Raw genomic sequence first — 21,117 nt, forward strand, 5'->3', positions numbered from 1 at the left:
AGACTCATAGACATAGAGAACAGACTTGTGGTTGTCGAGGGGGAGAGGTGGTGAAAGGAAGGACTGGGAGTTTGGGGTTGGTATATGCAAACTATTTACATTTAGAATGGATATATAACAAGGTCCTCAGGTATAGCACAGGGAACTATATTGGATATCCTGGGATAAACCATAATGGAAGGGAATATAAAAAAGAATGTCTGGGGCTTCCCTGGTGGCTCAGTGGTTGAGAGTCCGCCTGCCGATGCAGAGGACGCAGGTTCGTGCCCCGGTCCGGGAGGATCCCACATGCCACGGAGCGGCTGGGCCCGTGAGCCATGGCTGCTGAGCCTGCACGTCCGGAGCCTGTGCTCTGCAACGGGAGAGGCCACAACAGTGAGAGGCCCGCGTACCGCAAAAAAAAAAGAATGTCTGTATGTGTATAACTGAGTCACTTTGCTGCACAGCAGAGATTGGCACAGCATTGTAAATCAACTATACTTCAATTAAAAAACTAGGATTAAAATGTCTATTTTTTGTGGATTAAATAATGTATTTAAAGTACCTGGCACTTAGCATATATTCTCAACAAATATTAATTCTCTCCTGTAGTAAACATTTTCATATTTTCTGGCTGCCCAGGACGTTTTGAATATATTTGCTATGTTTAGGGAATTTCCGATCTTAATGTAAGTGCTGTTTCCCCAAGGTAAGCTCTGAAAACGAAATTTCCAGACTGTCATAGCGAGGGCACAGACATGTGGCCTAAGCTTCAACATTCAGCATACCTGCATAGACTTTGATCTGGAAGTTAGTAGCTTTGAGGAAGCAAAGATTCTGATCGGAAGTCAATTTGCTGATAAAGGCATCTGACATTTGGGGGTGCAGTGCTTGCAACGTTAAATTCCTAGGGCAGAAGTGGCCTTGGTGGGAGTGGGAGGGGCAGCACTTTCTTTTAGTGTCTGTTGGGGCAGAAGTAAGTAAGACTCTGACTTCCTCATTGGGGCAGTTCTACGGGTAATTGTAAGCATTATTCCTGGAAGTTTAGTTCCATCCCTGTTCCTCCAGCCTCCCAACAATTTTCTGAGATCTCCCACTTCCTTTTAAACTTCTTTCTGCTCATTCAGTCAGAATTAGCTTATGTTACTTGCAACTGTGAGCCATGACTGATACACTTTTCATCATTGGTATTGTTAGCTTTGAGTAGCAGGCCAAGAAAAATGTCAAGGTAGAGGCAGTAATGTATATAATTTATAATCACCTTAAACAAAAGTACATAATTCTATAAAGTGAATCCTAGAAAAGTTTAGTGAGCTATAACTGAGTGGAGATTGAAGAATATAGCTTTTAAGGAAATTATGTATAATATTAGAATACTTTTGTGAAAGTTTTTTCTCTATAGCTCTTGGAAATAGTTAAGAGAACTTAGACTTTCATGTCCCCCCAAAGAAATTATTTCAGAACCAGTTTATAAAGAAAATTTAATCCCTGGATATTGATTCTGCAAAGCAGTCCCAAGTGAGTTTATCAATTCAAGTCAAAGCCAGAATCAAAATAAATCAGGCATTATATGGCATATTAAATTTCTGGAGCTCAACTCAGTTCCCTTAATCTCTTAGCAGCAGTAACAGAGTGGCAGCTCTCACTCATTGCAGTGGGGAAATAACAAAGCAAGAGTAAAATTGCTGTTGCAAAATGAAGCCCATCAACACATTTCCATCTAATGCATTATAGTTCATGAATCTCCCAGGGGCCAGAAAAACACAGTGAAGCCTTTAAAAGTGAATCCAGATGTCAGCCATACCATAGCAGTGCTTTAATTGTCAAAAAAGAAAGAAAGAACTCCTTAGGTACGTTCTAAGCAGGTGTTCCTTCACGGAAGATAGAATAGCTGAAGAAACAGCTGTGGCATTATATATCTGCTTCAATCAAGATAGAATTTTACATGTATTAATCTATGCAACATGATGACTAATTAATATTAATTACTCCATTTTACAGATGAGGAAACTGAGTGCCTTATATGACAACCATTTTTAATTCAAAGTCTATCAGTCTTCAACAAGTTTATCACAAAATGAATTTATTTTGCAAGACCTTTTAAGTATCATATAGCATGCGCTGATTTTATAGAAAACATATATTTTACACAATCCATTGTCATTTTACGAAAATTATAAAATAAAGGTGAATGAGAAGGAAACCTTTAAACCATCTCTAATAACTGCTGTTTCAAACTGGGATTTAAAAACTGGGTCCATGGTTGGGGTTCAGAGGACCTGTGAACCTCGGAAACTAAGCAAAAAAAATGACCATGTGCATTTTTCTGGGGCGAGGGTACATATACCTTCATCAAGTTCTCAATTGTCTATCATTCAAAAATTATGAATTATCTCTATCCTTCTGGACTTTATGTATATGACTAGAGGAACAAAGACGCTGCCTACAAGTCACAGGCTGAGAACAAAGGTGGCCTTTATCTAAAATGTTATGTGGGCCAAAACAAGTAGTAATTTCTAAAATTTGGCTTGGCCTTTGTGCAGCAAATTGTAGAATATTAGGAAAAGACTTCTTTTTTTCCTTAAGCATTTTATTTATTTATTTATTGACGTATAAGTTGATTTACAATGTTGTGTTAGCTTCTGGTGTACAGCAAAGTGATTCAGCTTTATTTTTATATATGTATATATATATATATATGTGTGTGTGTGTGTGTGTATATTCTTTTTCAGATTCTTTTCCATTATAGTTTATTACAAGATATTGAATATAGTTCCCTGTGCTGTACAGTAGGTCCTTGTTGTTTATCTATTTTATATATAGTAGTGTGTATATGTTAATCCCAAACTCCTAATTTATCTCCCCCGCATCCCCTTTGGTAACAATAAGTTTGTTTTCTATGTCTGTGAGTCTATTTCTGTTTTGTAAATAAGTTCATTTGTATCATTGTTTTAGATTACACATGTAATAGATATCATATGATATTTGTCTTTCTCTCTCCGACTTACTTCACTTAGTATGATAATCTCTAGGTCTATCCATGTTGCTGCAAATGGCATAATTTCGTTTTTTTATGGCTGAATAATATTCCATTATATATATATATACACCACATCTTCTTTATCCATTAATCTGTCAGTGGACATTTAGATTGCTTCCATGTCTTGGCTATTGTAAATAGTGCTGCTATGAACATTGGGATGCATGTATCTTTTTAAATTATAGTTTTCTCTGAATATATGCCCAGGAGTGGAATTGCTGAATCATATGGCAAGTCTATTTTTAGTTTTTTAAGGAACCTCCATACTGTTTTTCTTAGTGGCTGCACCAATTTACAGTCCTACCACTAGTGTAGAAGGGTTCCCTTTTCTCCACACCCTCTCCAGCATTTATTAGTTGTATACTTTTTGATTATGGTCATTCTGACTGGTGTGAGGTGATACCTCAGTGCAGTTTTGATTTATATTTCTCTAATAATTTGCAATGTTGAACATCTTTTCATATGCCTATTGGCCATCTGTATGTTTTCTTTGAGAAATGTCTGTTAAGGTCTTCTGCCCATTTTTTTTATTGGGTTGTTTGTTTTTTTGTTATTGAGTTGTATGAGCTAGGATTTTATTTCTTATTTTTGTTTTTGTGCATGCCTGTATATGTGCAATCTGACAGTTTACCTGGTGGACAAGTAGAAAAATTAAGAGAGACTTTTGCAACTCACGTTGGTGGGAAGGTCTGGCAGAAACAACAAAGTATCTACAAAGGAGTAGCAGAGTCAAGGTGGTAGTATTGTAGATGAATAATTAAAATCTGAATGTACTTGATGGCAGAGAGAAAAATCTGGTTGAAAAGGAGAGAGTAAGGAGATAAATAAGTAAATGAAGGAACTGATAAAGTCCCTTAGATGCATAAAAGAGCTGGGAGTAAGGGCTTTGTGACTGAACATGAGAGGGAATTGGGGGGACCATTTTCCTTTGAGGTTTATGAGACAGGGAAAAGGAAAAATATTGAGATACCCTTTGGTGAAAAATACATCAGATGGATGGACTATTTGATGCATTTCATCATCCATTCAACTAACTCTTAGTGAGAACTTACTACATATGAAGCACTATGAATAGAAACATTTATAAGTCTTGGTCCAAGGAATTTATAGCATAACTCAGGGGACAAATATAAATCAGTTCTACAAAGAAGCAGAGTCACAAATGAGAAATAGTAAGTTGGAGAGATCAAAGGGGGGATGGTCAGGAAAGGCATTAAAGAATGGTACTCAAAATGGGTCTTGAAATATGAATAAGATTTGTTGTTAGCTAATAAATGAGGAGAGAAAGGACAATGCAGAAGAAGAAAGCAAGTACAAAGGCACATAGGGGTGAGAAAGCATGGCCTGGATAGAAAGTGCCCTGTAAACTGACATAGTAGGAAAACAAAGGACTCAGAAGTTGTGGGCAAGGCTAGTAATGATATTGGTTTCTACAAAAGTCCAGGGAAAAGAAAAAGAGATCCTTAACTGAGACAGTGACAATGGGGAGAGGAAGGAGAGAATTAACTAGAGAAATATTTCGAAAGTAAGAGTCTCAGGATTTATTGGGTTGGCCAAAAAGTGCCTTTGGTTTTTAAGTAAAAATAAAAGACACATTTTTCATTTTCACCGAGGACTTTATTGAACAACGTATTCACCCTTTTGTTCCACTACCTTCTGCCATTTTGCAGGCAACTTCATAATTCTATCTTCCCAAAACTTTTTATCTTTTTGAGCAAAGAGCTGTCCCAGCTGCCTTTTACAGTCTTCCAGGGAATTGAAATTTTTTCCATTAAGAGAATTTGGTAAATCCTGAAATAAATGGATATCCGAAGGTGCAATGTCTGGTGAATATGGCAGGTGAATCAGAACCTCCCAGCCGAGCTGTGACAGTTCTTGCCTGGTCATCAAAAAGCATGTGGTCTTTCATTATCCTGATGGAAGATTATGCATTTTCTGTTGACTAATTCTTGATGCTTTTGGTCGAGTGCTGCTTTCACTTGGTCTAATTGGGAGCAGTACTTGTTGAAATTGATCATTTGGCTTTCCGGAAGGAGCTCATAATAGAGGACTCCCTTCCAATCCCACCATATACACAACCTCACCTTTGGATGAAGACCGGCCTTTGGTGTGGTTGGTGGTGGTTCATTTCTCTTGCCCAGTGATCTCTTCCATTCCACATTATTGTACCGTATCCACTTTTCATTGCCTGTCACAATTTGTTTAGAAAACGGAACGTTTTCATTACGTTTCAGTAGAGAATCGCATGCAGAAATATGATCAAGAAGGTTTTTTTGCTTATGTGGAACCCAAACATCAAAGTTATGAACATAACCAAGCTGGTACAAATGATTTTCAATGCTTGATTCGGATGTTTTGGGTATGTCCACTATCTCCTGGGTGGTATAACGTTGATTGTTCTAAATTAATGTCTCTGTTTCATCGCTATCAACGTCAACTGGTCTACCCGACCATGGAGTATTGTCCAGTGAGAAATCTCCAGCATGAAACTTCGCAAACCACTTTTGACATGTTCTATCAGTCACAGCACCTTCTCTATACACTGTACAAATCTTCTTTTGCGTTTCAGTTGCGTTTTTACCTTTCTTGAAATAATAAAGCATAATATGCCAAAAATGTTTTTTTCTTCCATCCTTAATATTGAAATGGCTACACAAAAATTCACGAGTTTTGATGAGTTTTTTTTTAAAATGCACGCTGATATGACAGCTGTCACAATACTAATAAAATTGTTTTGAATGAAGTTAAAGACAACTAAGTGCTACTAGAGCCATCTTATGGAAAAAACCAAACGTACCTTTTGGCCAACCCAATAGTATTCCTCGGGAAAGCCATTGTGAACATTTGCCCCAAAACTGCATTATCAAACTAAGATATTGATACCTTACTTAAAGTTAGAATCAAAGTCCCACCTTCCTTTAAGGAACAATAAGAAATAGTTCTAGTATGTCTCACATCTCTGTTTATCTGTTTACCTCTATTTGGGCCAACTTTCTCCCAAATGTCCATCCTCGTAGTGCTCTAATTACTACCTCCAGGGCCCTCATGTTGTAAAACTCAGAGTACTCTTCACATTGCATTGTATGCAAATAGTACACAGTGTATGAGGTGAATGATGTCCTGCTTACCCCTTCCTTAACTCCTAAATCCTTTGCCGTGATCTCCAAAAATGCCCCCAGAATGTCTTACTCTGTGATCAGCAAACTGCCCTACAGCCTCATCTGAATGGTTCCTTAAATTAACTGAAAGCTGCCTCAGCTCTGATGTCCTTGCCACTCTTGCAGTCCTCCCTTGTGGAAGCTGTTTTCTCTTACACCCGAAGTACCTCAGGGATAGGAGGTAGAATAGATGGCTTTGCATCCCATAACTTTTTCAAACCATTTCACTCCCTTCTTCTCTTTCTTCAGAACTCATTCCCCTTCTATCTCTATCATCACCAATATTTAACGTTCTTCCCACCTCATCTATTTTTTTTTTTTTTTGTGGTACGCGGGCCTCTCACTGTTGTGGCCTCTCCCGTTGCGGAGCACAGGCTCCGGACGCACAGGCTCAGCGGCCATGGCTCACGGGCCCAGCCACTCCGCGGCATGTGGGATCTTCCTGGACCGGGGCACGAACCCGCGTCCCCTGCATCGGCAGGCGGACTCTCAACCACTGCGCCACCAGGGAAGCCCCCCCATCTCATCTATTGAAGACTTTAGCTTTTGGTTCACAGATTTTCTCTTACCCTTATTCTCCTATGTCATCTTTAGAACTTTTTCATGTGGGTAACTCTGCATGTAATTCTACATCCACTTTCTCAGACCCTTGATCTTCTCACCTCCAACCCCTTTTCCTCCATTCCATCATAGCCACACTCCCATACCCATTTCCTGGGTTTGTCAGAACCAAAGTTTCAAAGTCCTCTGAAATCTTGGCTGCAGATATCTGACTTTTTGACAATTATCCTTTTATTCTTTCAGTTCTTTTTCTGTAGAACATCCACAGGCACAATTTGTTGATTTAATTGAGACACCCAGTTCTCTGACATCCATTTTCATCATCAATCAACCCCCTTTCCCCTCTACCTTCCTTTTTGTCTAAGTCTATGGGTGATTATTATGATGACTCCTTTCGTAATACCTGTTTTTGCCTTTTTGTTCATTCTGCCTGGAGAGGTAGAGAAACTTGTCTGATTGGAAATTGGGGAGGAATATATTGGGCATGCTCAGCTCAACAACTCCCTTTTTCCCTTTCTTGTTATTTTTCTTAATAAGCCTGCCTATGAAGAGTACACATCCCCCTGTATTCTGCCCTGTACAAAGATGGGAAGAGGTCTGCCCTGGCCTGGTGCTGCGCTGTGCTGGGTGAATAGGCTAACCCTGAGGTTCAGTGTTAGGAAACTCACTTCTATGTCCCTTTTGCCCATGGTATTCCAGCCATACTGGTCTTTGATTTCCTAGATTAACCCAACTCTTCGCACCTTCAGGACTTTTGCCATTTTCTGCTGATTCATTCTTTCTTCTGCTCTTTTTCCTTTTCTGGGGGCTAGTTTTTAATTTTTTCAGATCTCAATTTACGCCTCTCCAAACACGTCTTCCCCGACTTTTCTATTAGGGTAGATTGTTATCCTCCCATTATTCTTATCCCAGCCTCTTGTGGAGTTTAACTTCAGTTGAATGTATTGATCTGGAACTCAAAAGAGAAACAAGTTAGGATCCTAACTAGGATTTAAACATGAAGAAGCATATAAGATGGCCCAAGGAAACAGTGTTGAATAAGTAGGGAGCCAAGATCAGAACTCTGAAGAATCTATAAGAATTGTTCACAGGAAGAGAATTCAGTGATGGAACTTGAGGATGAATGATCAGATAGATAGGAGTACCTTAAGACACAGGAGGAAGGGGGTATCCTTCAAGAGGGTTTAGTTTACAGTGTAGAAAGTTGCTGAGCAATAAATTGAGACCAGTGCTGAAAACTGTCAAAAGGAATCAAAGTTGGGGCCTAGGCCTTTGTTACCTTTGCGAGAGAAATTTTAGTGTCAGTAGTGGGGGTCAAAGCCAGGTTACAGTAGGTTGAAGAGTGAATTAGAGCTGCAGAATAGTTTAGAATAAGTTTTTTGGAAACTTGCCTATGAAAGAGAGGTGGAACTTCCCTGGTGGCACAGTGGTTAAGAATCCGCCTGCCAGTGTAGGGGACACGGGTTCAAGCCCTGGTCTGGGAAGATCCCATATGCTGTGGAGCAACTAAGCCCATGCGCCACGTTACTGAGCCTGTGCTCTAGAGCCCACGAGCCACAACTACTGAAGTCCATACGCCTAGAGCCCGTGCTCCTCAACAAGAGAAGCCACCGCCATGAGAAGTCCGCGCACTGCAACAAAGAGTAGACCCCGCTTGCCTCAACTAGAGAAAGCCCGCACACAGCAATGAAGACCCAATGCAGCCAAAAAATAAATAAATAGCTAGAAAGAGAGGTGAAGTAGTGGCTAGAGGGGAACTTAGGACAAAAGACATTTTTTTAAAGACTGAAAGCATTTCATTAACTTACAGGTGGAGCTAAAGTGTCAAATAGAAATTGATGGTACAGGTAAGAGAGTCCAGTTGCTAGAGAAGGCAGGAGGCAGAAGAGTAATTAGCCTTGAAAAGGGGTGGCTAACTCTCCTAGCATATGAACACTTCTTCCTCTGACACTGGAGGGAAGAATGCGTATGGACAGACATACATAAATTGGAGACAGATGGACGGGAAATTGAGAGTTTTCTGTGAAGAATCAACAGGGCCATCAGTTGAGAATGTGAGAGTAGAGGCCTTGAGGAGAATGGTAGAAATTTATTATAGCTACTCAGGTTGGTAGATGGGGTGAGAGAAGGAGTTTTTACCAAAGAATACTAAGATTGGCAGATAGTATTTAAGTCCCAATTAAGACCAGTGTGAACATTTGTCCACAAACTCAGATCTGCAGAAAATACCACACTATTTTTTAAGCCAATTTAAATTTAAGCCTCAAGTTAATAAAGCTAGAGAGTAATTCATTCTCAATAACTATTGGGGTGCCCTAACCTCCTCCCAGAATTGTACAAAACCCACTACTGCAGAGGCCCCTCCAGACAAGTGGATTTAAGTTATTAGCTCATTCTGTTTACTAGTGAAATAATCACTACTCCTCAGCCCATGACCAGTCCTTTGTATTCAGTAACTCTGCTGCCTGCTTAGGGAATAGGAATTTTTTGCTACTTAGTAGCTTCTGTGTCTCCAGTTCAGTCTCCCTGCATGCCCTCTGATGTCTTATCTTGTACCCAGTGCTGATACTCTGGGATCTGGCAACCTCTGACCTTTCTTAATAAAGGATGTAATATAATGTTTATAAAACTGTGACTGGAGAGGCAGATAAAAAGGAAAATTGAGGTAAAGTGTTACAAGCCAGATTGGGGTAGTGGTAGAGTATAAAATTAAATTAACTCATCATTTACTAAGAGATTAGCTGCAACCTGGGTGGGAAGTTCAGAATCCTATTTTCCAAAATGAGGCGATTAAATTTTGAAAATATTTACAGTAAAAGTTTGGAAAATGTGAATTTTGAAAGATGCCTAGAACATATGGTTTTTTTGGAAACTAAATTCTGGAGTGTCAGCATGAGTACAGATAGGACTGTTAGCAAGCAGAATTCCGTTGTGATGGATTAAAGATAGCAGCAAATTCTTTGACACTCCTCTTATTGCGAGATGGGGGCTTAATCCTCACTTCTTGAATCTAGACTGGACTTAGTGACTTGCTTGATCAATGGAATACGGTGGAAGTGACATTCTGGAACTTCTGAGGCTAAGTCATAAAAAGCCTAGAGGCTTCTGTCTGGGTCTCTTGGAACACTCCCTTTTGGAGCCCTGAGCAGCCGTTTAAGAAGTTTGATTACTCTGCAGGAGAGTATATGTGGAGAGGGGCCCACCTAAGCCCAGGATTCTATACCTCCACGTTAAGACACAGATGAGTGGGTTACACTGTCTTTGACCCTCTAGCCCAGGACAGCTATCAGCTGAATAATACCAAATGGCTGCCTAGTCAAAGCCGTATGGAGCAGAAGAATCTCCTAGGCAGTCCTTGAACTTACGACTTATAAAACTCATCAGATATAGTAAAATTATAAGTTGATTTAAGCCACTAAATTTGGGGGGAATTTTTATGCCGCAATAGATAACTTGAACATCAATAGGGCGAGCAGAAGCCCAAATAAGGACTCCATGAATTAACTTAAAACTTTGGTAGAATGATCCTGGAAGTGACTCTGATCTTGACTGTGGTCTCAAATTTCTAACTGTGGATTCATATAGAGTATGGAATCTCTGATCTAGCCTGCCTGTGTTTGTAAATATACACTATGTAGTTAGGTAAGTCAATTGTAATGATAAAGTAAATCAAACTCACAGTAATAATAAGTTAGGAGTCAACTTTGTAATTATTGCTGTTGTATTTTAAGTATTTGAAAAAGTAAAGAGTATTTAAAATATTAGCTTGTGATTTAAATCAGAAAAGTTAAGAAAATTTGATGTTACAACTAGGTTTTAATTTGAAATGTATAAAAGAACAAGAATAGTGCTTGAATGTTTGAGAGCCCTTATTTAACACATGTATGAGTTTAATTCATTAGATTTTTTATAGTAAATTATTTTATTTATTTTTATTAAAGTATAGTTGATTTACAATATTGTATTAGTTTCAGGTATACAGCAAATTGAGTCAGATATATATATTCTTTTACAGATTCTTTTCCCATATAGGTTATCACAAAATATTGAGTATAGTTCCCTATGCTATACAGTAAGTCCTTGTTAATTCATTAGATTTTTAACAGTTATAAATCTTAGATTTTGCTTATTGAATTGTTAGTCTGCCTGGTCAGCTGGGTAAAGTGGCTCAGATAATCAAATATCTTAAATATGTCAGTATAGTTTAAAAGACTTAATTTTTTTGTAAATGAGGAGTTAACTTTTTAAGGAATTTTAATCTGTTGAACTTATGAATTAATTGAAATTCATCAAAGAGTGAATGAAAGTGATTTATAAAGGATTTTTATATCCCAGAGCATTGATAATGATGAAAAAGTCTGACCATAACAAGTGTTGGGGAAGATGAAGACCACTTTGCTTGAGGGAATACAAAGTGATGGAATCCTTTGGAACACAGTTTGCCAGACCTCACAACTCAGTGATTCTATTCCTAGGTATTTATCTTAGGAAGATTCTTACATGTATACACTAAGAGATATGTTTTGAGAATGTTCATAGCAGCCTTATTCATAATAGCAAAACAAAAGAAAACAAAAACTGAAAACAACCTAATGTCCATTGACAGAAAATGGATATGTAAATTGTTTATTCAAATTATGGGATATTATACAGCAGTGAAAAATGAGTGGGAGTAACTTAGGTAAATCTCAGAAATATAGTGTTGAGTAAAAAAGCAAATCACAAAGTATGTGCTATCATCTAAGTTCAAAAACATGTAAAACTAAACAATATGATTTTGGAGTATATACACTCATTTGTAGATAAAACTACTATGGAAAGTGAAGGGATTATAAACATAAAAATAAAATAGGTAGTTGTTTCTGGAAGAGGTGGTAGGGAAAGAGGATGTGATCAGGAAGAGGTTCAAAGGACTTCAAAGGTGATGTTATTTTTCTTAAGCTGGGTGTTGGCTACATGGATGTTTATTATTCTTTGAACCATGTATATTATTTTATATGTATCATTTTATGTGTGTATACATTCTTTTATAAGTATGACATTTTATAATTTTAAAAGTCCACAATAAAATAAAGTGAATTTATTAGATTTCTAAGTTGTGTTTCAAGGCTTAAGAAAAACTAGTGTTATACTTACAATAAATTGGATGCTATTAAAAGCACAACAATTGTTAAGTGCTGTACTCCTTTTCAACCATAAAAGTCCTTTAGAACATTTCAAAACTCAACTGTCACAGTTGATAACCTCTCTTTCTGGCTGCCCTTTCTCCCCTCTCCAGTGGGGTTCCTGACATAATATCTTTGATGAATCTTGGCTTTTACAAAAGATGGAAAGAGTTTGAGTATATGCAACTTTTGCTTTTAAACTAAACCAGCTACAAAAGTCCCCTGACAAAGGGAATCTAAAGCGTAGCTGTCTGCTTGAAATGGAGGGAAAGAAAAATAGAGAGAAATATATAGAGGACAAGCACAAACTAACAACTCAAATTACCTTGCTCTAGATGTTTTATTATGCTTTTATAATTTTTTTTCCACATTCAATTTTTTCAGAATTTTTTTTACCACTTATGTGATCCCTTCCTATCAGTTTACTATAAGTAATGTTCATTTAAAAACTCCATATCCTAGTTTAACAGCATTAATAGCCAGAAGATTTCCTTCCCTTGCAAATACGTTTTAAAGTTTGTTTTAAATTGGTCTATTCCTGAAAGTCAGTCTTTCATCCTGGCATCTGAGTCAATGAAAAATCCTTAAATCATCCCTAGTGACTTCATAATCAAATTTCCTTCAATGAAATCCTTGTGTGGGTATTTGCTGGCTTAAAAGAAAAATCTCTCAACTACAAATTGGCCTTTAGGTTTTGGGTTCTGTGCTCTTCCCTTCAGAAATTCTGCTTAGTTCTTTTCCTTCAGCAGAATTCTCTTTTCTCATGGATCTTAAGGGAACAATTAGGCAAGGTACAAATTCCAGAACCACTCTGCCTTCCTCTTCTTGCATTTGACCTTCAGTTTTCCTCTCCTGTGTATTCATTCCTTTTCTTCCTATACCTTTTGCCACTTTTCCTTTTAACTCATTCCATTTTCTGAGAGTGTAACTATTCATTCCCCAATCCCCAAAATAAACATATGAGACTTAGTATTTAGTTGCTGATCTGCCCCTTATTTCTGTTGCTTGTCTCCAGTCCCTTTTCAGTTTATTTGTTCATCTCCTGCCTCATTCCAAACATAATTTTATGCCTTTTACCAAACACATTTTCTCTTGGTTTTATTCCTTTTTAAACTTTAATTCTCCTTTTTCTTGGTCACTATTTACAAAAGTTTCACCTGGGACAAAACCATTAGATTTGATCTCTAAATTCTCATTTAGTATTTTATAAGGAAGTAGTTATTATCCACATTTTACAGATGGCTAAAGGAAGGAGAAAAAGGAAAATATCTTGCCTTAAACCGTATGTTAAAACTGTTAGAGGGGCTTCCCTGGTGGCTCACTGGTTAAGAATCCACCTGCCAATGCACGGGACACGGGTTCGGGCTCTGGTCCAGGAAGATACCACATGTCGCGGAGCAACGAAGTCCGTGCACCACAACTACTGGGCCGGCGCTCTAGAGCCTGCGAGCCACAACTACTGAAGCCCACGTGCCTAGAGCCCGTGCTCTGCAACAAGAGAAGTCACCACAATGAGAAGCCTGCGCACCGCAACCAAGAGTAGCCCCCGCTCTCTGCGACTAGAGGAAAGCCCACACAGCAACAAAGATCCAACACAGCCAAAAATTTTAAAAATAAATTAAAAAAAAAATCTGTTAGAAAGGCAAACTGGATCAGAGAACAGCTCTCCCCACATCTACCACCACCTGGTGCCCTTATTACCTGAACTTTTTTTTTTTCAAAAGAGGATCCAAGGACCCTCTGCATCTTTGGTGATTTTCTGCTCCAAACTGAGGATTCACAGATTCATGAGGATGGGGCCCAGGAATCTCCATTTGACAATTCCCAAGTTCCTTCTTAGGCAAGGTAAAGTTAAACAACAAAAACAAAAACAAAAAACACTACTCTAGCTCTGCTCCCTAAGATAGTGAGGGAACTAAACCTTTTTGTGCACATACTGTGTGTCTGGTATTGTGCTATAATTTTACATACTATTAGTTGATTTACTCCTATAAAAACCCTTTAAGATAGGTTTTCTTATATCCACTTTATAGCAGAGAAACTGAGATTTGAGTTTGGAAACTTCCCAAGGCTACTTAGCTGGTAACTGGAAGAGGCAGTCTAGAAGAGTCCACATCTGACTTCATTACCCTGGATTTTAGGAACTATGACATGACACATGTTTTAAATTTAGTATAAATAGCTATTAGATATAATAAATGTTACTATATATATGGGATTATATTAATCTCACAGTATACTGCAAACTATAAAATACACAAATTGATTAAACTCATTCAAATGTGTCTTTTTTATTGAGACATAATTGACATATAACATTACTTTCAGGTATTCAACGTAATGATTTGATATTTGTATATATTGCAAAATGGTCACCACAATAAGGTTAGTTAACATCCATCACCACACAGTTACAAATGTTTTTTCTTGTGATGAAAACTTATAAGATCTACTCTTTTAGCAGCTTTCAAATATACTTCTTAACTATAGTCACCATGCTATATATTACATCCCCAGGACTTATTTATTTTATAACTGGAAGTTTGTATCTTTTGACCACTTTCACCCATTTCATCTGCAACCCCCCACCTCTGGCAACCACCAATCTGTTCTCTGTATCTATGAGTTTGACTTTTTGTTTTACATTCCACATATAAGTGAAATATTTGTCTTTCTCTGTCTGACTTATTTCACTTAGCATAATGCCCTCAAGGTTCATCCATGTTGTTGCAAATGGCAGACTTTCTTTTTTATGGTTGAATAATATTCATATATATATATATAGAATAGAATATTACATATATCACATTTTTTATGCATTTATATATCGATGAGCACTTAGGTTGCTTCCATATATCTTGGCTGTTGTAAATAATGCTGCAATGAATATGAGATGCATATATCTTTTTGAGTTAGTATTTTCATTTGCTTCAGATAAATACCCAGAAGTGAAATTACTGGATCATATGATAGTTCTAATTTTAGTTTTTTGAGGCACCTCTATACTGTTTTCCATAATGGTTGCACTAATTAACATTCCCACCAACAGGGCACAAGGGTTCCCTTTTCTCCTCATCCTTGCCAACACTTGCTATTTCTTGTCTTTTTGATAATAGTCATTTAAACAAGTATATGGTGATATCTCATTGTGGTTTTCATTTACATTTCCCTGATGATTAGTAATGTTAAGCACCTTTTCATGTTCCAGTTGGCCATCTGTATATCTTCTTTGGAAAAATATCTATTCAGATACACTTTTTAAATGGGTTTGTTTATTTGCTATTAAGTTGTGTGAGTTCTTGATATATTTTGGATATTGACCCCTTATCAGATATATGGTTTGTAAATATTTTCTCCTACTCAGTAGGTTGCCTTTTCATTTTGTTGATGGTTTCCTTTGCTGTGCAGAAGCTTTTTAGTTTGATGTACTCCCACTTATTTATTTTTGCTTTTGCTGCCTTTGTTTTTGGTGTCAAATTCAAAAAAAAATCATTAAGATTGATGTCAAGGAACTTACTGCCTATGTTTTCTTCTAGGAGCTTTATGGTTCAGGTCTTATGTTTGAGTCTTTAATCCGTTTTGAGTTGGTTTTGTGTATGGTGTAAGATAGTGGTCCAGTTTCATTATTTTGCATGTGACTGTCCAGTTTTCCCAACACTGTTTATTGAAGAGACCATTATTTCCCCTTTTATATATTCTTGGCTCCTTCATCATAAATTAATTGACCATATATGCATGGGTTTACTTGTGGGCTTGTTATTCTATTCCATTGATCAAGGTGTCTGTTTTTATGACAATAACATACTGTTTTGATTACTATAGCTTTGCAATATAGTTTGAAATCAGGACACATGATGCCTCCAGCTTTGTTCTTCTTTCTCGAGAGTGCTTTGGTGTGAGAGTCATTATTTTACCTTCTCCTGAAAATTATCTATTAACAAAGAAAATGTATAATCAAACATAATGATGAAAGAATTGAAAATTATGAATAGGCTAACCACATTATAGAATCATGATCACATACTAGTCATAAAAATTACAATGAAATGTTCTGGGTGGAGCATGCCCCCTTTTGGTTTCCTGCTACCTGGACTCTAAATGCAATAACTGGAGGTAGAGCAATCACCTTGAATCATTTGGAAAGTGAATATTGAGGATGGTAAGAAGAGCCTGAGTCTGAATGTGCATCCATAATACCAGCCCTGAAACTGCTTTCTGGATTTTATATGAGACAGAGAATTTTCTCTTGTTTAAACCTGGTAATTTTGGGTTTCTGTCTCTCACAGTTGAACCTAATCCTAGGTTTTTACTATAAATTTTTGTTATAAAATTCTATCATAAAAAATGTTAATGATTTTATCATGATAAATAATAATGATTGTGAAAGTTAATAAAGCTGTATTTGGTATCATTTCAAAAGCCTAAGCCAACAATAAGAATATAGTATTTTTTTTTTTTTTTTTTTTTGGTGGTACGCGGGCCTCTCACTGTTGTGGCCTCTTCCGTTGTGGAGCACAGGCTCCGGACGCACAGGCTCAGCGGCCATGGCTCACGGGCCCAGCCGCTCCACGGCATGTGGGATCTTCCCAGACCAGGTCACGAACCCGCGTCCCCTGCATCGGCAGGCGGACTCTCAACCACTGCGCCACCAGGGAGGCCCAGAATGTAGTATTTTAAGGGCAATTAATACATGTTGCCATTTTTATAGGTTCTCAGTTACAATTATTAAAAGTGTTTTGTAATTAGCAATCCAGCATAAGAATTGTTTGTAGCACACTTCAATTTAAAATAAATTCAAGATGAAAATGACATAAATCTATTGTTAAAACAATTATTTCTGATTCCATGGTAACCTTTTAGAGACAGCTTTGCTATGTCAAAAATAAAACTTGAGTTTTATAGGATGAGTTATACCTTGGGACAGCAGAGGGACTCTCTCTTTTTCCAAAGTTTCCAACCAGGTTTCTGGCTCTATTGCACCAAGCCAAATGTTCTATATCCGTATAAAATACTCTAGCAGATTTAGGATTGGAATGCAAAAATTACGTTGTAATACTGGATAAAATGGGCTAATGAGAGGAAATATGAACTCTTGGAGAAAGTTCAAGTGTCAACTAAATTAGTCAAGGAATTACAGTTTATAATTATAATTGATACTTAGAAAAATGTCTTCTGAAGAATGAAGGTCAAAGTCATGCATTCACTATACTAGAAATTGACCCATTATATCTAATTCTGTTATAGTAGAATTTTACCCCATGGTTTAAATTTTGTTTTTTTCTTTTTTCCCTTCTCAGAGGGACAGCATCACATGTGTAGGAAATGTTGTTGTTTTTAATTTATTTCCACTGTATCTTTAGGGGTGGAGAGATAAAGTGGGTTGATTTGGGAACCCATAGAGAACATGAAGACTCTGAGTTTGATTTAAAAAGGGAAAATTTAGTGTTTTATAACTAAGGTAACAAATTTCAAGGAATTCTTCTCTTTCTTGCTATTGTTTCTGAATGTAAGATGCATTGAACAACCAAAGCAGGAAATTGAGAATAGTGGACTTAATACAGGACTAAATGTCTGTATTTTGAGTAGATACTACTAATATAATATTTTCCTAAATGTTCAGGTTTTTTTTTTTTAAAAATATATAACTTTAATTTCATGAACTTAAGAAGTTGGATTTCTCCCTTTTTTATTTAATATAAATTCAATTGGGAAACTACAGGCACTCCCTGAAGATATTAGAGCTACTGCAAACCACCACACAACGATTCCATTCTGAGATCTCCCCTAGAGGACAAATTTAAGGAAAGCTCAATTCTAAGTTTCCTCGCATATAATACTAGGAGACCAAACTGACCCTGTTGGGATTTGATCCTTTAACTCCATGATTTCTCACTTGAAATTCGGACCATTTAATTGTGCTTTAAGTACTTTAGTAAGGCATTCTTACACTGCATTTCTAATCAGAGAAACATAGATCTGTCCTTAAGCTGTTTTACTTTGCCTTATAATGGTCTCCATTTCCTTTCACGAGGCATTATCTTGATAAATTGCTGTTTTTAAAGATCACTTTGCCTGGAAATTGTGCAATAGATCAGGCACTGAAGATTCTTGTTGGGGTTGAGATTTTGGCCATGTTTTGTAACCTCCCTTCCTGCTGTATTAACATTCCACAATATTCCTGATTTGGCTCTTTGTTTCTAATTTGTATACTGGCTATTAGCAAATTAGACTGGGTGGATTTTCCCAACGATTAAGCATAATCTTTAACTAAACTAAGGACTAAAAAGCATACAAGAATATTATTATACTCAAAAAAAAAAAATCCACAGAGTACTCAAACTCTGTTTAAAAAAAGAAAGAAATAGAACGGTCCTGTAAGTCAGGTCACATTCCTCGAATTCAAATGTTAATAATTATTCCCAATGAAAATTACTGTGGTAATTGGTTTATAGAGGTGTGTTAGAATTTGCATCACTTACCCACATTTATCCCTAGAAATCTAGCAGTAGTTTAAAGAAAACTTACACAGTAATTTGTCTGTACTTATTACACTTGGAGGAACACTTATAAAACACTGCACATAAACAAAATACAAAGCAGGCTCATCACTATGGAGTACAAGTTCTTAGAGTGACAATAATTAGTATAAAAAGAGCAGTGTTGGCTCTACTGAGGTCTACCATTTCCTCAAAAGCAAAGGAGCAATTTGGAGGAAAGCTATCAAAATTAGTCCCCATTATCAGTGAGTTGATTGTTAAATAATGCCCTGAACTAACTTTGAAATAGCAGATGGGTATGTATTTCTTGAAGTCAAGAAAACACCTGTCTGTTAATTTTTCTGTAGTATTAGATTTATACCTCTAACAGAGGATTAAAAGTCTACTTTGTAATTATCAAGCACAAATCTCAAATTCGTATTTAAAAATAAAGTTAATGTCATGCCCAAAGTCATGGAGAAATTTAGAAGTGGTGTTTAAAATAGAAATTTAGACTACTGACTTGAAATCCCATGCTCTGACCACCAGACCACATGCCTGCCCAAGGATACTTACATTTTTTACTGAGTTATTCTTCTTTGTAATTAGATGCAGTGATTAGAGTGTCTTTTGCATTACTCTGCATTTTTCTTTTAAGTCAGAGTGTAAGCCACACAGGGCACTGTCCCTTATAAAATTAAACAAGGGATTTTCAATCTTGCAATACAATCTCTTGATATTTGTTTATAGGTTTCACACATCAAAAAAACAATGAAATCTGTAATTTTTCAAATTACAATCCTCTCATTCTCTAAGTTATGTGCCTATGAGAATCTGCAAATCTTTTGAAGAGAATGTAATCTTTATGCTTACAAAATGTAGGCTTTCATATTTGGGTACAATTACAAATCAAGGCTTTTTACCCCATAATAATCAGTTTCTCAAAGTTGTGGGTTTTCCTCATTTGAAAATAAATTAATGGGAATTTAAAAATATAATCCATCCAGTTATTAAATCTTTTCAATCTTTAAAATTAGAAACCATTTCTATTCTCAATCTCCAAAGAAGCAACATCAGAAAGTACCTTATACTATAGCATATTACAATTTAATTTTTTTGATTGAGGAAATAAACAGCTAAAACCAGCTTAATTTAAATTAAAAAAGGGAGAAAACTTTTATGTGACTGTTTATTATTTTATTTTTTTTCATGACAGACATATTGTGTGCTTAAATATTGAGTTTTTCTCTATCAAGTACCTGTCAAGAGAGAAAGTCAATTTTGGAACAGCCAAAACTCAAAATACTGCAGACGGCTTTCTAAAGGGATTCAAATTAGATAGTATTCAATGTTGCAAAAAGCAATGATAACTTCTATAGCTTTAAACACCAGTTTTAAATTAGAGATTGATATATAAGGGAACTAATTTTGCATAATCACTCATTTTAAAATAATACATTATAGTTACTAAATTATACACTACTTTTATGTAGAGACATACATATTTTCTGAATGCTGTCATGTAATTATTTAGAAATTTTATTCTCAAAACCATGAGTTTTGGACACAGGTTACTTTTTTTCTATTAATACTTTATTTTGAGAGGAAAATATGGCCATTCACATTTTTTTCCAGAACTTCCTGGAGCAATCTGCAGGGCAACGAGTGGGAATTGGGGCGGGGGGTGGCATTTGACACATGTAAAACTTGTTAACCATTATGTAAGAAGCGTGGATCCTTTGTGAGGGTGTAAAGAGTTTCTCAGAGGGAAAATGAAGTGGAACCAGGAGCATCAATGCCCAAAGAGGTAACTTTCTGACTAGTGTTTGCCTCTTTGTGAAAACTCTAGAAAATAATTTCGGAGAGCGGGTTCTTTGTCTAATTTGCTCAACACTGTACCTCTGGTGTCTAGAACAACAAATATTTGTTGAATGAACAAAGGAGTATACGAATGGATGAATAAGTAGTGATTCCTTTGCACACCTTTTAAATCAAGTTGCCAAATTAACGTTAATAGTCATGGGTAAACTGAAGATAATCCCACTGATCAGTGAGGTGAGTGGTATAGGAAGTAGACATACTGAAGATATTTGAGAGAACAGAACCATGACTGGGATCAGGGAGTCTTGAGGGAAAATGGCCACTTGGGTAAACTAACTTTTCCAAAGCAGATGTAAGTCATGGGAAGACCAGTGATCTATTGACATCAAAAACCTCCTCTTAAAATTATGGATGAGGGAATTCCCTGGCAGTCTAGTGGTTAAGACTCCACGCTTCCATTACAGGGGGCACAGGTTTCATCCCTGGTCAGGGAGCTAAGATTCTGCAAGCCTCACAGCACAGCTGATTAAGTAAAAAATTATGGATGAAATATGATAGCTGGGCTTTCCTTTAAAATCATACTTTGAGGGGTAGGGTGGAGGGAACAGGAAAAATAGATGTGGTATAGATGAAAGAAAATTGGCTACATGTTGATAATTGTTGAAGCTAGGTGCATGGGATCCATTATACTCTTCTCTACTTTAGAGTTTGAATTTTTCTATAAAAATAAACAACCACACATCCTTCCACTTAAGAGTTTGACATAATAAACATTTATACTGCCTGATAGGTAGATATAGTCTCATCTTAGAAACCCTTCTTATAATATGTAGATTAAGAAAAATTTTTAAAAGGTTTGTCTTCATGACAAAAAATTACTTTTAGCACTAGATGCAACAATTATGATGGAAATTGTT

At 36.6% G+C, this 21,117-nt stretch overlaps 1 protein-coding gene across 1 annotated transcript in view; it reads left to right on the forward strand.

Moving 5' to 3' along the window:
- FTCDNL1 (formiminotransferase cyclodeaminase N-terminal like) overlaps positions 1 to 21,117 on the forward strand; it is a 94,846-nt gene that overhangs the window by 10,270 nt on the left and 63,459 nt on the right. The gene's annotated exons all lie outside the window — the stretch shown is intronic.

Source organism: Globicephala melas, chromosome 7 (assembly GCF_963455315.2).
Source record: "Globicephala melas chromosome 7, mGloMel1.2, whole genome shotgun sequence".
Taxonomy (NCBI): domain Eukaryota; kingdom Metazoa; phylum Chordata; class Mammalia; order Artiodactyla; family Delphinidae; genus Globicephala; species Globicephala melas.